Below are 18,580 nucleotides of genomic sequence, written 5' to 3' on the forward strand. Positions count from 1 at the left end.
GAGTGTTTTCTACCTCTCTCTCTCTCCCCCTCTTTCTCATTTTTAAAGGTATCTTCATAAGACATCCCAAGGAAACTACAGAATCAGCTCACCAACTTTCTTACGAAATCATCCTTCCAATAACAAGTTCTCAAAAACTGTCCTCCTATATTTCTCTGAAAAATGACCATTCCTTTAAAACAAGGCACCTCCTCTCCTGGCGCACTGTGGTGTGACTCAGCAGCACCAGAGCCACAGCTCATATTTCCACGGGGTGCCAGCATCTCAGCACCAAAGTGCTCCTGGCACTGGGATATCATTTGCACTGTAATTAAATTGAATCCACTCCTCGGCTTGGCTTTATCCCTGAACAATACCAGCGTTTGAGTAATACATTCTCAGGGCACTAATACATCACCTGGGCGAACCCTGTCCATGATGTATTGGCGCAATACATCAGAGAGCACTCCCGCTATAAGGATCTATGGGCATCATACATCAACAAGGTGAGGCGGAGGGGTGATGTATGGCTCTGAAGATGGTACCGTGCAGCAGTGGACCAGGCCAGGACCAAGAGGATAAAGGGGTTGGCATCGCTGTTACCTGATTTCCCAGTGTTATAATGCTGGTGCTGAACCAGCATCTAACTTTAGCCCCTTATTTATTTACCCCAAAGCACTGTATCACTGGAAGCGCCTCTCCTCAGATGCATCATTCTCATGAAAGTCCTAGGGGAGGGCTGGTACACAATTAGCAGGAGTATATTCTCAGCTTGATGTGAAGGGTTTTAGCCCATTAACACTAATGGCAGCTGCAGCACCACAGCTCCGTATATCACAGGCGACGTGGACATGTTCACACGCTCAGCTTTGCATGAATCTCACCCACCCAAGAGGCACCTGCAGATCATTGGGAATGAAATAATTGCAATGCTCAGAATATTCAGTGAAGCAACCACTTCATTGCTTTCCAACATTCACTCTCTCAGAAAAATAATGATAAAAAAGATTAAAAAATAAGAATAAAACCATGAACCCACACAGTACATAGAGGCAGTGTGTGCCACGTCCCCTGACAAAGGCAGCAGCCCAGAAGCATGGATCCACGACACCAACATGTAGCAAAGCCTTGGCCAGCCCTTAAGACCCGAGCTCTGCAGGGGGCCTTGTTGCAAAGCACTGCTGGAGTGCCTGGGGGCACGATCAGGGCAGGGAACATTGCTTTAGCCAACTGAGGCAGAAAGGAGTTAAGAGAAGCGTTTGCTGCCTGAGAGTCCTTCCCTTCATCCCTCCTTTTCACAAATAGCAAAATAAAATTATAGAGCAATATAAGGCACAGCGGAGACACTTGGAGGTGTTCGCTCAGGAGAACGGCAGAGAACTTCCCTGAATGAGCCGCAAACCCAGCTCTTAGGAAGAACCTGAGGAAGATGCCCTTGCCGCAGCCCCGTGGTGCAGCTGCACGCCGTGCATCACTGGATCCTGCGCCTGGGCACTCTCATCCAGCCTTTGGGACAGCATCACACTGGGGAGCAAAGGTGGCTAAAACCAATCTCTGAGCTCTGTACAAAGTCACGCAGGGTCTCCCATAAAGCAGACTTATTGCCCCCATGAAAGAAACAACAGGCCTAATAAAATACGGATACCCAGGCCAACACCTCTGCCCAGCCCAGCCAGCCCCGAGGGGCAGTGAGGGGGCCGGCAGGACTCACTGCGTCCCCGCAGCCCCAGGGGGCAGGATCGGACCCACGGCACATGCAACCACTGCCCCTGGAGGCCATCATGAGGAAACCACGCTCACAGCACACAGCCTGCTGGGGCTGCCACGATTTGGGACGAGCCAACCTGCCTTGTCCTGCCCCAAGCACGCCACTGCCCCTGGTCAGCAGCACGCAAACCCCTGCTCTGTGGCTTTATGATGCGGCCATGTCCTTGAAACATAAGTACAGCTTATTTCCCTCCTGAAGTATCCCCAAACCAAGCAACTAAGACAATTGTTTTCTTAATTAAAAAATAAAATAAAATAAAAGGCCAGGGTGGGGGAAGAAATCCTAAGGCATTGAGTGAAATATTTCTCACATGCTCAATCTAGTCTTTGAAAACAACTCGGGAATGACATTCTCATTAATTACACACCATGTGTCTGGAAAATGACAGCACTACTGAGCTGACAGCAACAAGAAAACAGAAAACAGCTTGTGCAGGTGGATACCAAGCACAACCATGGACAAATGCTCATCTTCACGTGGGCAGGGATGGCTGGAGCCCGGTGAAGAGCCGCAGTGCTGATGCTAACAGACCTTTTCTGCAGCAGAGCCAAAGCGAGCAGTGGGTAAAGGCACCCTCCTGGCACACACAGAGGGAGCTCTAAGCAGTGTTTCCCCTTTTAAAGCCAAGACAAAGTCAGTCTGGACAAGTCATTTATCTCTGCTTACTTCTTGAGCTGCTATCAATGCAGTGTGATTGATTGCTGGAGCTGGGGGCTTCCCAGTCGTGCTATGGACCAAGTGGAAAGTCAGAGGTCTTCCCCTTGCTGACACCTGTACAAGTCAATGGAAGTAAATGTAAACCATAAGCACCAAAAGAAGTGGAAAAAATCTTTGGCTTTCACAGCAGCAGAAGTCTTTGCAAATTCATAAAATGGAGAACATGAAGAGCAGCAAATCCTCTTTAAACCAGGGAGGAAAACAGCTAGGGTGAGTGGGAAAAACAGCCCCGGTAGTTAACATGCTAATGTGGGACCTGGGAAACCTGAGTTTACAGGTCTGCAACAGACCCATAAACTTCCCCGCACTACCAGTGAAACCAGAGAAGAGGACTTACCCAGAGCTCAGGAACCACCTACGAGAACTCTAGGAGTCGGGTTAAACCTCACCACAACTGCAACCACGCTCGCTTCCTGGAAGCCAACTGCAAACAGCAGGAAAGCTCGCCGGCACCTGAAACCACGGCGCGTGAGGCCACGTGGGACCCAAGCTGCTCGGGGCAGCTCGGCCAGGCGTTGCTGGAGCACGGGCACTGCCTGCCCAAGAACAGCAGCCAGCGAGGGGCTCCAAGCCCACGGCTCGCGCCTTGCAGGTTGCCAGCTGGGATAGTTGGTGCAAAGCAAGCCACCGATCTCCTGCTGCCAGATTGGTGTACAAGAAAACAAGACTCTCAACTTTAGTAACAGCTAAAATTGAATTAAGAAACAAAAGGGACTTGAGATCCATTCCTTCTGCTCCCTGCAACTGCTCACAAGTGACTTTTTGCACCCACACATAGGGTGCAGGTGGGCACGCCGGCTGGCAGCAGGAGCTGACCCACGCAGCCAGCTGCACCCACACACTGCTGGTTGTTCTTGGCAGGAAAGTGTTGACTTCCACCGTGTACAGGGAGTGACCTGGTTTCATTCAGGAGCTGTTTGGTTTAGGAACGTGCACCTCTGCAGGTTGGATCTGGGCAGACAGACGGCTTTCATGAGAGAGCATGAAAACAGAGTAAAGTTTCAGAAAGAAAGTTTATTTTAAAATATTTCCTGCAGTCTGGACAGAGTATACTTTTAAAAGTTCCATTATCTTCTGATAAACTCACCGGCCAAATTAGGAAACTAAATACAATTATTAAAGCATAAGAGAACAATTTCAAATTTGCTTCAAGTGCCAATCCAAATTTTACAAGCCCACAGATCCCAGTGAGTAACTCCAGAAAGATCACTCAGCTTCATTTCCAACTAGAAGACCAGATGAATGCCTGGGATATGATTTACATTTATTCTCATGTTTTTAATCAAAACATACACGGCCCTTTTAGCTGGCCAAACCCAGAACCAGGACTTTGTAAAAATGGATTCAATTTCTCTGTGGAATTGGGGGATTTGGGCAGCTCTGTGCTGAGCTATTGAAACACTGCACAAAAGTTACCTCCAGCATGCAACGCATAGTCTGAAAACTTGGAAAAAAAATTCCGTGTACTGCTGCATTTTGCAGAGCAATCTTTTATCCAGATGCTACCCCAGCAGCTAGACTGATCTGCCCAAGAGCTTCAGTACCAAAACATTTTTTTCTAAAGAAACTCTTCCCTTAAACTCACTTCATGTCAGCCAAGAGTTTGGAATCCCCATTTACAGACCAGCTTTGCCCTGAGGAGCCAAGCCTGCCACGTGCGCTATAGCCACGCTCCCAAATGGCCACTGTGGTGGCTGTTTTCCCACAGCACACACATCTTCATCACAAGGTACTCGCTCACGTCTGAAGTTATCAAGAGTGGCAACATCAGCGTGCCAGGCTGCTGCTGGTGCAACTGTGTGAGACATGTTTCCCCTTGCAGATCTTTGCATGTTCTCTCTGTAGGCATCTGGGCTCCTAGATGTTGCACATCGGTGTTATCACCGAGGAGCAGCACCATTGCTGATCACCAGACAAGAGACGCTAATACCTGACGCAGGGGGCTGGCTCATGAGCTCAGCTTATGGATTCTTGATGCCATCACGTGTAAATGGCAAAGCTCCCAAAAGCATGAGCACAGCCTTTGACAGAGCTAACTGATACACCCAAAACATACACATTTAGATACACGTTTTTAAGCTGCCAACATTTATAAATTCTCGAGTCCCATATTCCAAGGAAAGGGAAAACCTTCCAAGCTGACAACTCCTTCCCAGCGAGTTACAGAAAAGACACAGTTAGAGGAGAACAAAAACTCCAATTCCTGATGGAAAAACACTCCTCTCACAGCGATTTCTGTTGTTGTATTTTTGTATGGGGGTTCAAAAAGGTTTGATTTTGCAGTTTAGCATGTTGAGGCCTCTCAGTGCTCGCTGTCGGAGGGTGCCGATTACCCAGCTTCATTCATCAAAGTGTCACTTTTCTGACAGCCATTAATAAATATACTGCCAGAGCCCCTCACACCTGGCAGACATGGCACACTGCAACATGCCGCTAACCTAATTTGCTAATTGCTGCTTTCCCCATTAATTTTAGTCCTGTCTTGTTTGGTGTTGACATGGAGGGAAAAAGAAATAAGAGTGGGGGAAAAAAACAGGCAAGAAAGCCTTGGATGATTTCTGGCTATTTATTCATTTATTCTTCCCCCTCTATCACCATTTACTTGGGGATATCAGCTTCCTCTTTACATTTACCCTTTCCAAGAGGACACAGAGCAATCCCAGTTTTGGTACTGCTGTGTGATGGGTTAATAATTTGAACCCTTGCTTTTACCCAAACACAAGCTCAGATTCTGGCACCCCCTGTTCCGCCAGCTGCCCTCAGGACAGTGGCTGCACCCCATTGAGGCTCGGGGTGCTCTGTCTCCCCAGACATCAGTCTCGGCTCTGCCAGCACTTCACACCTGCCAAAATCCCTGCTCTGTTAATTCAGTTCCTGGCCACTCTCAAGCAGACATCACTCGCTTCCATTAATCATGTGATTTCCTGATAAATATCCTCTTTAAGGCCCAAGTACAGCCCAAGTCCTTTGTGACTAAGCTGGACTGAAACGCAGGTCTCCAGCCGAGGTCAATTAAGACAAGGAGCACCAGACCCATCAAACCTTCAGGCAGTGATGAATTGTTGTTGCAGTGCTGGTAAAAGTCTCCCTGCAGGACACTCACCAAGCTGTTGTGCTTGGACCACACATTGGGGTCCATATGCTCCAAAGCTTTTCCTTGCCTGATTAGGTCTAGCAACGACTTCCTGCACCCACTGCTCCGGCTGTGGTGGGAGGCTCTGCCTCCTCCTCTCGGAACAGGGCACAAACTCCCAGGAGCACAGAGGATCCAAGCTCTGCACAGTCATCTCTTGGCCACAAACTCTTGGCTAAGGAAGCAGCGACACCTGGGTTCCGCAGAGGTTTCCAGATCAATCATCCTTTTCTCTAATTAATGCAAGAAAAGAGCACACCTACCCCACAAGTAAGATCTGCTGGCAATCTCCTGTCCCCTCAGCTAGCCAGCATGGATCCATCTTTTCTCTGGGTGAGCAGAGCCTCCCATTGCCAAGGCTCTCAGACCTCAACCACACAACGCACATGATGTGAGAAATGGTCCTCTTGGTCCAGGACAGCTTCCACTGCCAGCCTGTGCCAAATATGAGATTTTCCAATATTTCCTTAAAATCTGGAGGAGAAGAACGAGGATGCTAAATGCAGCCAAATTCTACCTTTACCAGGGACATGCAGTCTGCCATGCTCCCACTGAATATCCCAGTCTCAGGCACAGTTCAAACATGGGACATGTTTTAAAAGTGTTTGCAGTGAGATGCTACTAGATATAAGCAAGAAAGGTTTTGCTTCTTCTGAAGAGACTTTAGTGCAAAACACATGTTTTTCCCTGAAAGAAACAGAGGGTATAAACAGATTTAAGTTAGATCTTACTAGTGGAAACATCAAAACCAACAGTTCAGGTTGTTACAAAGTATAGGAAAACTCTTATTTGAATCAGCATTAGTATGATGATGCTAGGGGACCAGCTCAGGTCTGGAAGCAGGATTCAACCAAACACGCTAATTCAGGACTTTACACATTTTTTTTTTTTTCCTGCCTTTCAACCCTTTAACTATGCTGGCACTCAGAACTGTACCAGTGTGTAATTCTGCAATGGCACAGCCCCCTCCCAGCAGCAGTTTAACCCATGACTCTCCTTGGGGGAGATCCAGGTGGGATCTCTTTGTGTTTCCCCTTTGCCCAGAAGATCTGGTCTGGCTCCCATGACATAGACTGCTGCTCCACTGGGCCCAGCTGCCAGGAGCCTGCCCTGCAGTCAGAGCCTTCAACTTCCAGGGGCCTTTGACATAAAATATACTGTCCTGTTCCAAGTGAAGTTAAAAGGGCCCAGTAAAGAGTAACAGTACTTCAACTTTTAGCCAAAAGCTTCAATTCATGGTCCTTTAAAGTTAAATTTACTGCCTCCATTTAGCCATGTCCCTGTAAAAATCCCTCCTGGCACAGAAAAACCTGCGTGCAGTTCAGCTGCGCTACGGCAAATAAAACATTTCATCTTAGGGATCTAGCTACACTTCTATCTGCCTTTATTTAGGTCTTTGTGTCTTCTTATTCCCTTGGTGCTCAACAGCTCCAAGCAAAGAGGCAGCACAGGTTATCATGCTCCCCACTCCTCAGCCCAGCACCTCCTGCTGTTGCTGAAGAGCTGAGGACAAGGAGGAAAGCCATTGATGTGTCATTTACTCCTGGGACGGAGAAGGATACAGCTTTATACAGCTCCATGGGCTGCTTCTCCCATTGCAAACAGATCAAGAAAAACTAGACAAGGCAGAGAATAAGTAAAATGATCAATGCCCTACCCCATAGCACGATAACTCCTATTTTTCAGAAGTCAAGGTTAGCTCAGGGCTTTAACTGCTCCAGAAGATCACCCCTGCCCTTTGAAAATCCCATTCATTTTCTTGCACAAGCCTTGACATGTCCTTACCCACCACCACTGCATACGCTGTGTCTATTTTCTGCCTTCATGCTGAAGCCGAGAAGCTTTTCCCAGGGAAAGTTTTAGCAAAGTAGGTACATTTGCTGTAAAAAAAAAAAAAAAAAAAAAAAAAAAAAAAAAAAAATCTTGGTTTAGAGCATATCCTAACAAAAGAGAAAATAAAGGAAAACATTCTGATGAAAAATACCAGGTCGCTTGGAGAGGGAGCCCTTTCATCTTCCATGCTCTGGGTTGGTTTTATTACACTGTGAAGCCATTTTACTGAATTAGTATCGTAATCATGGCAGTATAATGGGGGTATCAAGCACTGCAGCACAAGCCAGATCCCTCAGCTGGTACAAACCAGCATGGCTCCATTAACTTCAGTGGAGCCAATTTATATCAGCTGAGGATCTGCCCTTTAGTTTTTACTACGGGAAAACCAGACTACAAACGGGAGAAACCTATATTAAAAACAAATATCTTCAATCACAGCAGCAGGAATGCAGAAAAATATTGGCCGAGTCAACTTTTATAGCAATGTTTTCTTTCTCTCCCGAGTGCTCAATTTTGAACACTCTCCTAATAAAATTTTCCAAGCCTGGAGCAACTTTCCTCCTTTCTCTGGTTAAAACCCACCTCACCTGATGGAGGCAACAAGGCTCAGGAGATGCTTGAGCCCTTTCCAGAGCAACGCAGGTCTTGGGGAGCTGGCAGCATCCCTGCGTTGAGCCAGCTCAGACCTGCAGCCAGCCAACAGGACAGTTGTGAAAATGGAGATCAGGCCACAAACATCTGCTCTTCCCAGGAAGCATGACCCTTCCCACAAGAAGGTTTCTCTACCAACCCCCCTTTGGAAAGCTACCAGGTCCCTCAAATGGAAGCACACTGAAGAGAAGCTCAGGGCCCCTCAGCAGCCTTGCAGTAAGCGCCTTCTTTTCAAAGCCCAGAGCTGTTAATTAAAGACTGGTGATTAATGATTAAACTCCACGTGGTTCCTATCTCAGGCTTAAAAAGTCCTCAGGATGCTGACTTTGCTGAAGGCTTCAGCAAGAGGTTCTGGGACGTGAGTAGCTATTTATAGAGAAGTCTATCAGAGCACTGAAAGGAAATGCTCCTTCCATGTAATTAAGAGGAAAAAATACCATTTCCAAAAAGTATAAAGGTCAAATATTCAGATTAAGTAAACAAGCTATCTGCCTGTATGAGCTGCAGCCAGAAATGAGAGACTATTTCTATGCGTGCTTTCTCCATATAGGCAAGTTCAGCTCCCAGACTCAGGTTTCTATAGGAAATACTCTCTCCTGAGGAGTTCAGAATTCAATGCCTATAAGGATCACAGATCCTCATGCCATACTGCATTCAAGAATAATGAGCACAAAGGATTTCTACGTGCAGGTTCCAACACGCTGATCAGGGCAGTGTTTACTCAGTGCCAGGGGTTGCTTTTAACAGGCTTTCCAACTGCATCTGCTGGGCAGTACATACGTGGGGATGTTACCAGCTCAAAAAAGCTGCCCCACCTGTAGATGCAGTTTAAGAATAACACAGAAGAACCAACCATTTGATAGTACAAGTCTGGTTTAACCTGCTCCTACTCTACAAGTTTCTTGAAAAAGTTTAAAACAAAGCAAAAGCAGTCCAGGCGTATTTGAGAATTGGTCCACTTGGAGCCAGCTGCACGCATCAGTGCTTCCTGAAACATAACCTGAAATCCTCGGTGTAGGACCTGGGCCTCCTCGTGTCAAACCCTCACACCAGCCAATGCTGGAGAAGTGATGTATGGCTTCATCCATCCTCTGGGAACAGCGCACGTCAGGGCCACACACAGCGTGCTCAGAGCAGGCCCAGCCTCCCGGCCTGACAAAAGGAGGGCTCCGAACTCAGCCTGCCTGAGCGGCACAGGCCAGGGAAATTAAAATCAGGGATCTTTGAGATCTACATTGCTGTGGATTAATGCTGTTGGAAGTTCTGAAACCTATTTGAAGTTTTAATTATTTTAAGACGTTGGTAATGTAAATAATTTGAGTCCCCATGTTTTGGACATTGCTGACCCATTACAGGCCAGGTTTCTTTCCTGATTATAAACTCCCTGACCACACTTGATTTAGAAGGTTAATTGTTCCTCTGAATGTTGGGAGAAAACCTCTGTTCTTATAAAAAAAGTATATACAAGGTCTTTCCCAAAAGCTAATAGCTCCTCATGGCACTGAACATCTGAGCATTGTACCACAGAATATCCTGAGTTGGAAAGGACCCACAAGGATCATGAAGTCTACCTCCTGGCTCCACAAAGGCCACCTAAATATCAAGTCATACAAATGTTTCACTACTCCCCATTTGCTTCAATCCAGCATACGATTTACTGCAATCCACAAAATCATAGAAATGATGGTTGGAAGAGCCTCTCTGATCCTACCTCCTGCTATTGACAACACTAGGCCAGGTCAGCCATGGCTTTGGTTCCACAGACGTGTTGGGCCACTTCATCCTGTGCTCTACCCATACAAGCAGTTATTTCTTAATCAAAGGCAGTCGTGTTGCTCAAGCATGATTTGTCCTTCATAAATCCATGCTGATTTTTGATTGTCACCTTCTCCTTTCAAAACCGCGTTGGAAAAAGGGTTGCAAGAAGATATGTTCCTTGGCACACAGGCTGACTGGCTGGTCTAGCCTGGGTCCTGCTCCTTGCCTTTCTACCAGGCTGGAGTAATATCAGCCTTTCTGCAGCCATCAGGGACCTCCCCCAGATCACAATGATGTTTCATAAATGATAGACAGCAGCCTCACTATCACATTGGCTGACATTTTCAGCACCTTTGGGTGAATTCCATTTGACCCCATAAATTAAAATACATCCAACTTCTCTGAGAGGTCCCTAAATAGTTGTTCCTCTGCTGCTGGCTGCCCCTTTCCTTCCCGTGACAATTTTGACAAGAACATCATGTACCTTATCCTTGGTTTCACAACACTGCTGTAACATATGCTCCCACTGAAATGATCTATTTTCAAAATTAAATTAAAACAAATGAACATCACTTTAGATAAACATTGTAAAGCTGGAGTCCCACTGCCACTGTTTTACATTTTCAGGTCTCTCTGTGGAACACAAAATTTTTATTCGGGTTTTGGAGGCTTATGCCTCCCTGGTCTTCAATCATACTTATGGGATGCAAGTTAGACATATTTATGTCGAAAATTTTGATAGAAGTTCTCATAGCTTAATTATTCCCTATCACAGAGTCATAAATCCTATATAGCTTGCAGAGATTTCAAAAGATTGTTGACCTCGATAGTTAGCCAAAAATTTGGGTATTTGCATGTTTTTTCTAGCATAATGGGGAAAGAACAGAAGATGTAGTCAACAAGCAGATCCTGTTTGTTTACACGGGATGTAAAAAGCCCCTTGCTCCCTTCCATGGCAGAAATTGTGAGAAAAGATTGCTCTGCAGAACTGCTCACACCATGGCCTTTCTGACCAGCACTCAAGCCAAAATCCTCTCCCTAGGTTTTCTTGACGAAATTATTATCACAGAGTATTTTGTATTGCTCTCTCTCTCATGTTTCATGGTCTTTCTACAAATATGGTTTACAAAACAATCCACAGCTTTTACATTCCACATGTGCCTGTTTCATACACAGACACATGTTTGGGTTTTGGCTGGTGGCTGCTATCACTTAAGCTATGTGGTTTCAAAAACATCTTCTTACAACTATCCTAGTAAAGGAGTGGCACTTCTACTTAGCCCATAATGTTACATGACTGGAATTCATTATATGGTTTTCTCTGCTTTGTTTTAGCCTGTGAAAGAATGCATTTGCAACACAGTGCCCCAGGCAGTTCATCAGAACCAGGGCTCAAACCCAGCATGACAGACATTACAGAGTCATGGAATATTCAGAGATTATATTAAGGTTACAAATGCTATGTGTATATCCTTATCCATCCTAGTGATAGTTCTCCTGGCTCCATGAGTAAGATATAAAGTGCTTCCTGGAAAAAAAAAAAAAAAAAAAAAAAAAAAAAAATTAATGCAAGCCTTGAATACTAAAATGGTATGAGTAATGTATCTTTTGAAGTTTGGCCACATGGAGGGGGGAATCTTGCATATCAATTTGACCTGACTCAAAGCTTTAACCAACAAGAGACCTAAAAAAGACATTTAAAAGTCCTAGCCCAGAAAAAAAATGGTCATTTGTGTTTAATCTTAGATCTCATAGGCACAGAACTAGGCAGAGGAGAATTCCCTCTCTCTTTTAAGTCCACCAGGACATATGCAGATCCAAAGGTCCTCACTGTATGGTAGAAAACAGAAGATTTAAAAAGGAATTAAGCTACCTCTTTTTAAAGATAGGTATGCCTTGAAGCACTTTTGTGCCCAACAAATAGCTCTCCATTGTCCAGCTACAGGGTGATCCAAGTTGACCCCTTCGATAGACCCTGTAAAACTAAAACATCAACCTTTGGTCTATGGAAGGACAGCAAGATTCAAGAGCTTGAGGATGAAGTCCTGACTCTAAACTTAGGTTTCACCTAGAGATTGTGTCTTTCAGCAAGGTCATAAAGTGTCAAAAGAACAGTGAGGTTGGTCTGGTGACCCACAAGACCCTAACACTCTGCGAGAGGAAACTATCTGCCACTACTAGTGCAAAGATTCAGAGCTCTGCATGGTCGACAAAGTCAAAGAAAGCAAGCATGGGTTACACCGCAGCTTTCAACATGAATGTAAAAAAGGATAAAACTTCAACTCAGACATAATCCTATGGTCTGCTAAAGTAAATCCAGCAACTCTTTGGAAATCAGTGGGTTACTCCTTCTTTAACTGAAAGAGGAGTTCTGCCTGATGCTCTTAACAGTTGCAGCAGAACACAAACATCTGGGTCCAATTCCCTACTGATCTGAGCCCTTAGTTACCACAACTGTAAAATACCTATTTCACAAGAAAGTTAGAAAACCAGCATGAAATGCCTTTTTGTGCTGACAAATGCCATTACAATGAAGTATCACCTAAATTCAAGACTAGCCAATTCCCTTTGTTTCCAATTTTCACACACACCAAAGACTTATCCTCACTTAAGCAAAACAAGTCAGTAATGTGACAATGGAAGATAAATGTATAATGCATGAACACCAGAGGAAAAGAGTTAGAAAGCGGTTGCAAGTACAACAAATAGGTCCGTTCCAGAGTGGGAATAATTAGCCCTTTAATTAAACTTATCTTGCTGCTAGACAAGAGCAATGCTCAGCAACACCTGGCCTGGAACGTTCCCGTCTCTGCAGGCAGCAGATGGAGTGCACAGACACCATCCACATCCCTCCTACCAGGTCCACAGTTGCCTGTGCCAGCAATTAAGGTCTGGGACAATGTCTGACTTATTGTGAACATTGCCAGATATTTCCTTATCAGATTCGTTCTCACCAGGTAAAGCAGGAATTCTCTTTTTGCTGATTTTCCCCTCTTCCTTCCCTTCCTTTCTGTCATTCTAATGACACACTCCTCATTTCATCCTTGTCCAGGGCACGGCAGAAACAAACTCCGATTTTGCAGCACCTTGCATGCAAGTATTTCTGAGACTTCAGCAGAGCTTTGCTGCAAACAAATTCATCCAAGTGGCAGCCTTCAGGCCTGAAGGTGTTAGCCTCCAAGTTAACTGCTTCTTTGACCCCATTTTGGTACCCTGATGGGGAAATCGTTGAGATGTCAGGCCTTTGGGGTCCTTTTTTTATCCCTCCTGAAATCATTAGAGCCTTATGACAGAACCAGGGCAGGTTAAAAATCTGGCTGCTCCTGTAACCCTCCTCCTACAGCAGCCATTCTGGGAAAAGCAAAACTTAGGAGACAGTCAAGTAGCCTTAGCAGTGCAAGATATGTAACAACATATTTAATATCCTAATCCATGGGAAAAACGTAATCACTAGTATCTGAACCCAGGCAAACTCTCACATCTCATTGTTGCACAACAAGCATCTCCATGGTATACCCAGGTGTCATATGAAAAAAGTATCATTTTTTGTTTATATTCAGCCTGCAACCCAACAGATGATTATGATATTCTTTATTTTCTCTTGTGAGAAACACAGTGATCAATTGCTCCCTACATGCTTTCTCCTGGTATCTCAGGCTGTTATTCACCTCTGTCACAGCAGGGATTCCTTTTCCAAGCTGAAGAATCTGAAGTTAATATCTCCATACAGAGTGACTAATTATTTCATATGTTTAATCACCTTTGTTGTCCTTTGCTGTGCCTGTTCTATTCCCACTATGCACTTGAGATAAGAGAACAGAAATGTCACAGACTCTTCAAACTGTGGGCACACCATAGATTTCTACATTGAGTCGATAGGAGAGAGTTCTATGAAATGCCTCCCAGATCTCTTAGCAGAGTACTAATATCTTGTTCAAAGCCCATGACTGAGCATACAAACTTAGGGCTGATTTTCCCCATTTCCTTTCCTTCGCATTTCGTAACTTGAAATTTTAACCACCTCTTTATCATCCACTCAATATCACGAAGTTTCCTAATTCTTTGTCCAATGTAATGCAATAGTTAATCTCAGCTCTTTCCATCTCAGTCCTCTCACTGGGAGCTGGCAGGACTAACCGCTGACAAAACAGCTTTCACAAAACAAAACCCTCACCTAGTCAAAACTGGAAGGTCACACTTTAACTTAAAACTTCTTAATGATTTTAGCTTAATTGGCCTGGAGTTCATCGTGGGAGAAGCTCAGTAAGCTGTAGAGCATACTGAAGTGTGATAACGCATGAATTTTAATCTAAAATCACTTGAATTCTAGGCCATGGCTTACCTAGTAGCAGGCAAAACCAATGCACTTTTCTCCCCCTAACACATGGAACTCGGGAAGGCTTCTGAGTTGGTCTGCAGTGAAAGTTTGCGTGAATTATCCATCCAGTGGTTTCCATTTTGATAAGTCATGGTTTTTAATCTGAACATTTAGTCACAAACACAGTCAGAAGCTGGATAAAAGAGAGACGTCCAATACTCTTGGTATAGTAGTTTTGCCTATTCCACATGTCCACAGCATCTATCACAGTGGGACTCAGCAAGTTTAAATGGCACAAGGAAAGCAGTATCTGTGATTTCTATCCTACCATCAGCACAGAGGAGACTCTTAAAATCTCGAAAAGCCAAAACCTACTGCCCTTAAAATTTGGACTGCAAAGCCAGGGACAAGAAAAAAAGTTAAAAAAAAAATAAAAATCCTATAAGGACAGAGAAGCTGGGAAATATAGGGCTTATACCAAGGTATTAGAGTTGGTTGAATAATAATAAAACTAGGCTCATTAATATGTTCACAAATAAGCATGCCAGATTTCTGGGGTGACATTAATCATGGCTTGCAATTATTCACTTGAAAAATCAGCATGAGAAAATGAAGCATGATGTTTCATCCATTTTAGTACACATTCTTTGTGTGAAAATTCATACCAGAATTTGGTGATTATTATTCTCTTGTTAGGAAAGGTTCTCTCATTCTATGGAGCAACATAGATTTGGAGTTTATTGGAACTAACCCAAAGAGAAAAATAATTTTCTCAGGTGAGCTGGCCCGATTCCCAGAAAAATAAGAAAGACAAAAAATAAGGGCATTTTAATAAATTAGAATATTTTTGACTGTGCAGGAAAAAAGAGACTGAGTTTGTAAGTGATTCTTTACAAGGAGCATTTGATTTTCTCTCACACATGAAAAATATAAATCAGCCTATCAACTATAAAAAAAGTATAATGGCTAGTGAAATAAATTATAAGTTAAATGTCTGTCCGTTTGTTGTAATATTGTGCTGTGTTTTCTCCATCATTTAAAAGAAGGAAAAGACAGAAGTACAGAAGGGTTCTGTTGAGATTATCACATTTATTTTTCAGCAGATGTGAGAAGTGAGGCCCTACTGTATACTGCATCTAGACAAGACTTTCAGATATAAGGGAGTAAAAGGACACTGAAGCAAGTTAAGGTAAGCATTACCCAGCACTAAATTAGGCCCCGATTTCTAACATGGAGTGCAAGGGCAATACTGCAGGAGGAATCTGCAAGAACTGTAAGCAGAAGTAGCATCTAGTGGATCAGTGGATTTGTCTGGATGGGAGGGAGGGAGAGAGAGAGCGCGCTTGTGTCCCTGCATAGAAATGCTAAAAAAGGATGGAGAATGGCATTCAGCCAAATAAAAGGTACAGGGTAGAGTTAGATGGTATTCTCTTCTACTTTGCAGCTCAGCTCCTTTCGGGTTTGCACAGGACAAGCTGATCTGTAGGCCACCCAAAGGTGGCTGATGTACACAAACTGGACAGCCAGAGGGGTAACAGGCCTCCTTTGCATACGCAAAGCGATCTGAGTTGATTCTTGTTAAAATCTGATTTGTACAGTTAAGTTCAATTATAATTTTCAGCAGTCACCCTTACCAGAAACCTTGTAGAGGTACCTGTCCAGGAGAACAGGAGCAGATGGAGGTGTGCTCTGTGTGTCCACCACTGGTATGGAAACAGCAGTGGAGTGTCCCCCACTGGGTCACAGAAGGCTGGGACTATTTGTAGCATCCCTTCTCCTTAGCTGCAGATGTTTTTTACTCTAAGCTAAATTCACAGATTTGTTACTGTGATAGAGACATTTGCAGTTTAGTTAACATTTGTGCCTCATTAACCCATAGCATTTGTACCCCAAAGCCAGTGAACCCCAACATTTTCAGTTCTCCAACATTGACATCTGCAAATGCAGTGCAGCTGGGGGTCAGAAGATGCTGGGCTTTAAGAGAGAAATATATGTTTTAAAGAATTAGCCAAATGAAACTTTATTCACAAATAAGGAGTAAAAACTTAAAACCTAAATATTTCTTCTAAATATTTCTGACAATTTGCTTGAACCGTGATCCCTGGCAGTGGTGCATGACCGATGTTCCACATTCCAGGTCCACATTCCAGGAGTATTATGTCCAAATACAAGTTCTGGGTCTGAGAAGCCAAGCGAAAAAAGCTAAGACTGAACACCAAGAAATAAGGGGTGAAGGTGAGAAGATGGTTGTGTGAGAGCAGGGCGCAGCTCCCACAAGCCTCTGTTGGATTATGGATCCATTCCCAGTTCAGACTCAGCCTCCAGCCCCAGTCTCCTTGCAGTGATCCAGAAGAGAAAGAGCATACCTAAGGCATATGGGACCAGACGTGGAGCTGATGTGAATATGAGCAAAAGATCTCTGTCTTCAGCAAAAGTCAGTTTGACAGCACCAATGGGTTTGCCCCTCTCCCTAGGGTGAAATGGGGCTTGTCCCCTCTCCGTGCCACATCTTCCTACCTTGGCCTTTGCTGCAAGAACTCTTTGTTTCCTGCAGCTTTCAGCAGAACTCAGCAGCCCAAGGAGACCCTCTGCCCATAGCATCCACAATCTGGGCACAATTAGAAACACAAATTGACCATTACGTCCTTTATTAATCTACTCTAATTTTTATGCTGTGAAAACACCTAATTCCACTGCTTTGGCTACTGGCCCCTAACATAACAAGTTACATGGGACTTGTCTCATCAAAATATCATCATGTCTAAATAGAGGATCTGTCTGAACCACAGTGAAAATGAGTAATGATCACAATTATGGGCCGTATAACAGTCCAATAAAATCTAATTAAAATGATCCACATCCCATCTGCCAACAGCACATAAGCAACACCAGCCATGGGGGGGGCAGTGGGGGAAGTAAATAACACTGTCTTAATTTTTAAAATACCAAATATTTCACAGTGGAAAAGCTTTGTATATTTTATAACTAGCTCCAAACTGTGCTGCCCATGAATTTCTGTGATGACTGGTGATTCTTCACCCTTAACTGAGATGTTTTAGGGACTACTCCTTCAGAGAACATCCCAGGAAGAAGTTCTCTCAAAACAAACTTTTCTAAAAAGTCTGCACATTTGGGGTTCCTGGGCCTATTTTCAGAAGGATTTAAGCACTGAGAACCCTGGGTTTCTGTGATTTTTAATGATGTAAGCACATCTGTACAAAAAAAAAAAAAAAAAAAAAAAAAGTTTTAGGCATCATTCCATTGGTTGTTCCTCCCACCAGACAGCAGCCAAATCAAAATAGCCTCATGTCTTACTTTCCATACTTAGTGCATCTCCAAACTTGGACCCTTCCTGGCCTTTCTACAGCTAGCAACAAATACAGTTCAAGTGACTTCTATCTCTTGTTCTCTGTGACCTGTTCTCATTTTAGAGCCTGTGAAGATAATACTCTGCTTTGTAATTATATCACTATGAGGTTACCAACAAGAAAAGTTGTCATCAGGCAGAACAGTGCCACCTCACTCACCCGAGCACAGAAAACATTGGCACGAACACCATGTACCCCTCATCTTGCTGAATGCTTAAGGAATGCAAAAACCAAAGGACAAGGTACAAAAGGTTAGGAAATAAGGTGCTGAAGTCTGGTTTGTGATGGAAAGTAGAATATGTTTTCTCACCTGAAGGTACGATGGAGTTCATTACAAAGCCATGACTGGCAAGAAACTAAGATGAGAGTTAGGAGAAGCAAGCTGGAGACCAGGAAGAGTAGGTACATCAGCGTGCTTGAGATGGCCTTATGGATGTTGACGCTTACTCTCAAGGCAACACCCAGAGTTTTAATAGTTCTATGCATGTTGAATAGAAGTGAAGTGAAGCTAGAGACAGCCCATCCTAAACTGCAGGCAGCAAAAGCTCACATTAGGTTTCAGCCTGCTTGTCTGGCTGTAGCTTGAGCTGTTATGAAAAACCAACCGTGATTTCAGAGGGAGAGTTCAGTTTTGGATCCAACGTCTGTCTGGAAGCCACCCAGCCAAAACCTAGGGAACAGCAGCAAATGTGCGCTGCTTTAGCTGAGCTATGCACTGATGTAAAAAGCTAAGATCACTCTTTTAATACTTGACTTTATTGTCTGTGTGTTCTATAACTGATAGATTGGTTAAAGGATGAAAATTTCTCCATTTCTCCATAATGTGGCTATTTTTTACAGTTGGATTAAGCCTCACAGGAGAGATGGTCCCTGGTGGTTTGAACTGCATCCTTGCCCTGTTTCTGGTACCAGCTTTCATCCAAGCATGGATAACAGTCTGCAGCACTGGTTGCTTGAATTTAAACCAGTCTGAACAGTTCTTCCTTCACCTACAAAAACAGATGTAAAGATGTGATCCTCCCTCCCAGTCTAAAAGCTGTGGGACCATTTCTTAC

At 44.1% G+C, this 18,580-nt stretch overlaps 1 long non-coding RNA gene across 1 annotated transcript; it reads right to left on the reverse strand.

Moving 5' to 3' along the window:
* Positions 1-7,264: 7,264 nt before the first annotated feature.
* LOC118176923 lies at positions 7,265-15,950 on the reverse strand. Its single transcript, XR_004755579.1, has 3 exons — positions 15,792-15,950; positions 14,182-14,252; positions 7,265-7,477 (listed from the first exon to the last, which is right to left on the reverse strand). It is a non-coding gene; the product is annotated as an uncharacterized LOC118176923 (long non-coding RNA).
* Positions 15,951-18,580: the final 2,630 nt, after the last annotated feature.

Source organism: Oxyura jamaicensis, chromosome 20 (genome assembly GCF_011077185.1).
Source record: "Oxyura jamaicensis isolate SHBP4307 breed ruddy duck chromosome 20, BPBGC_Ojam_1.0, whole genome shotgun sequence".
In the NCBI taxonomy this organism is placed as follows: domain Eukaryota; kingdom Metazoa; phylum Chordata; class Aves; order Anseriformes; family Anatidae; genus Oxyura; species Oxyura jamaicensis.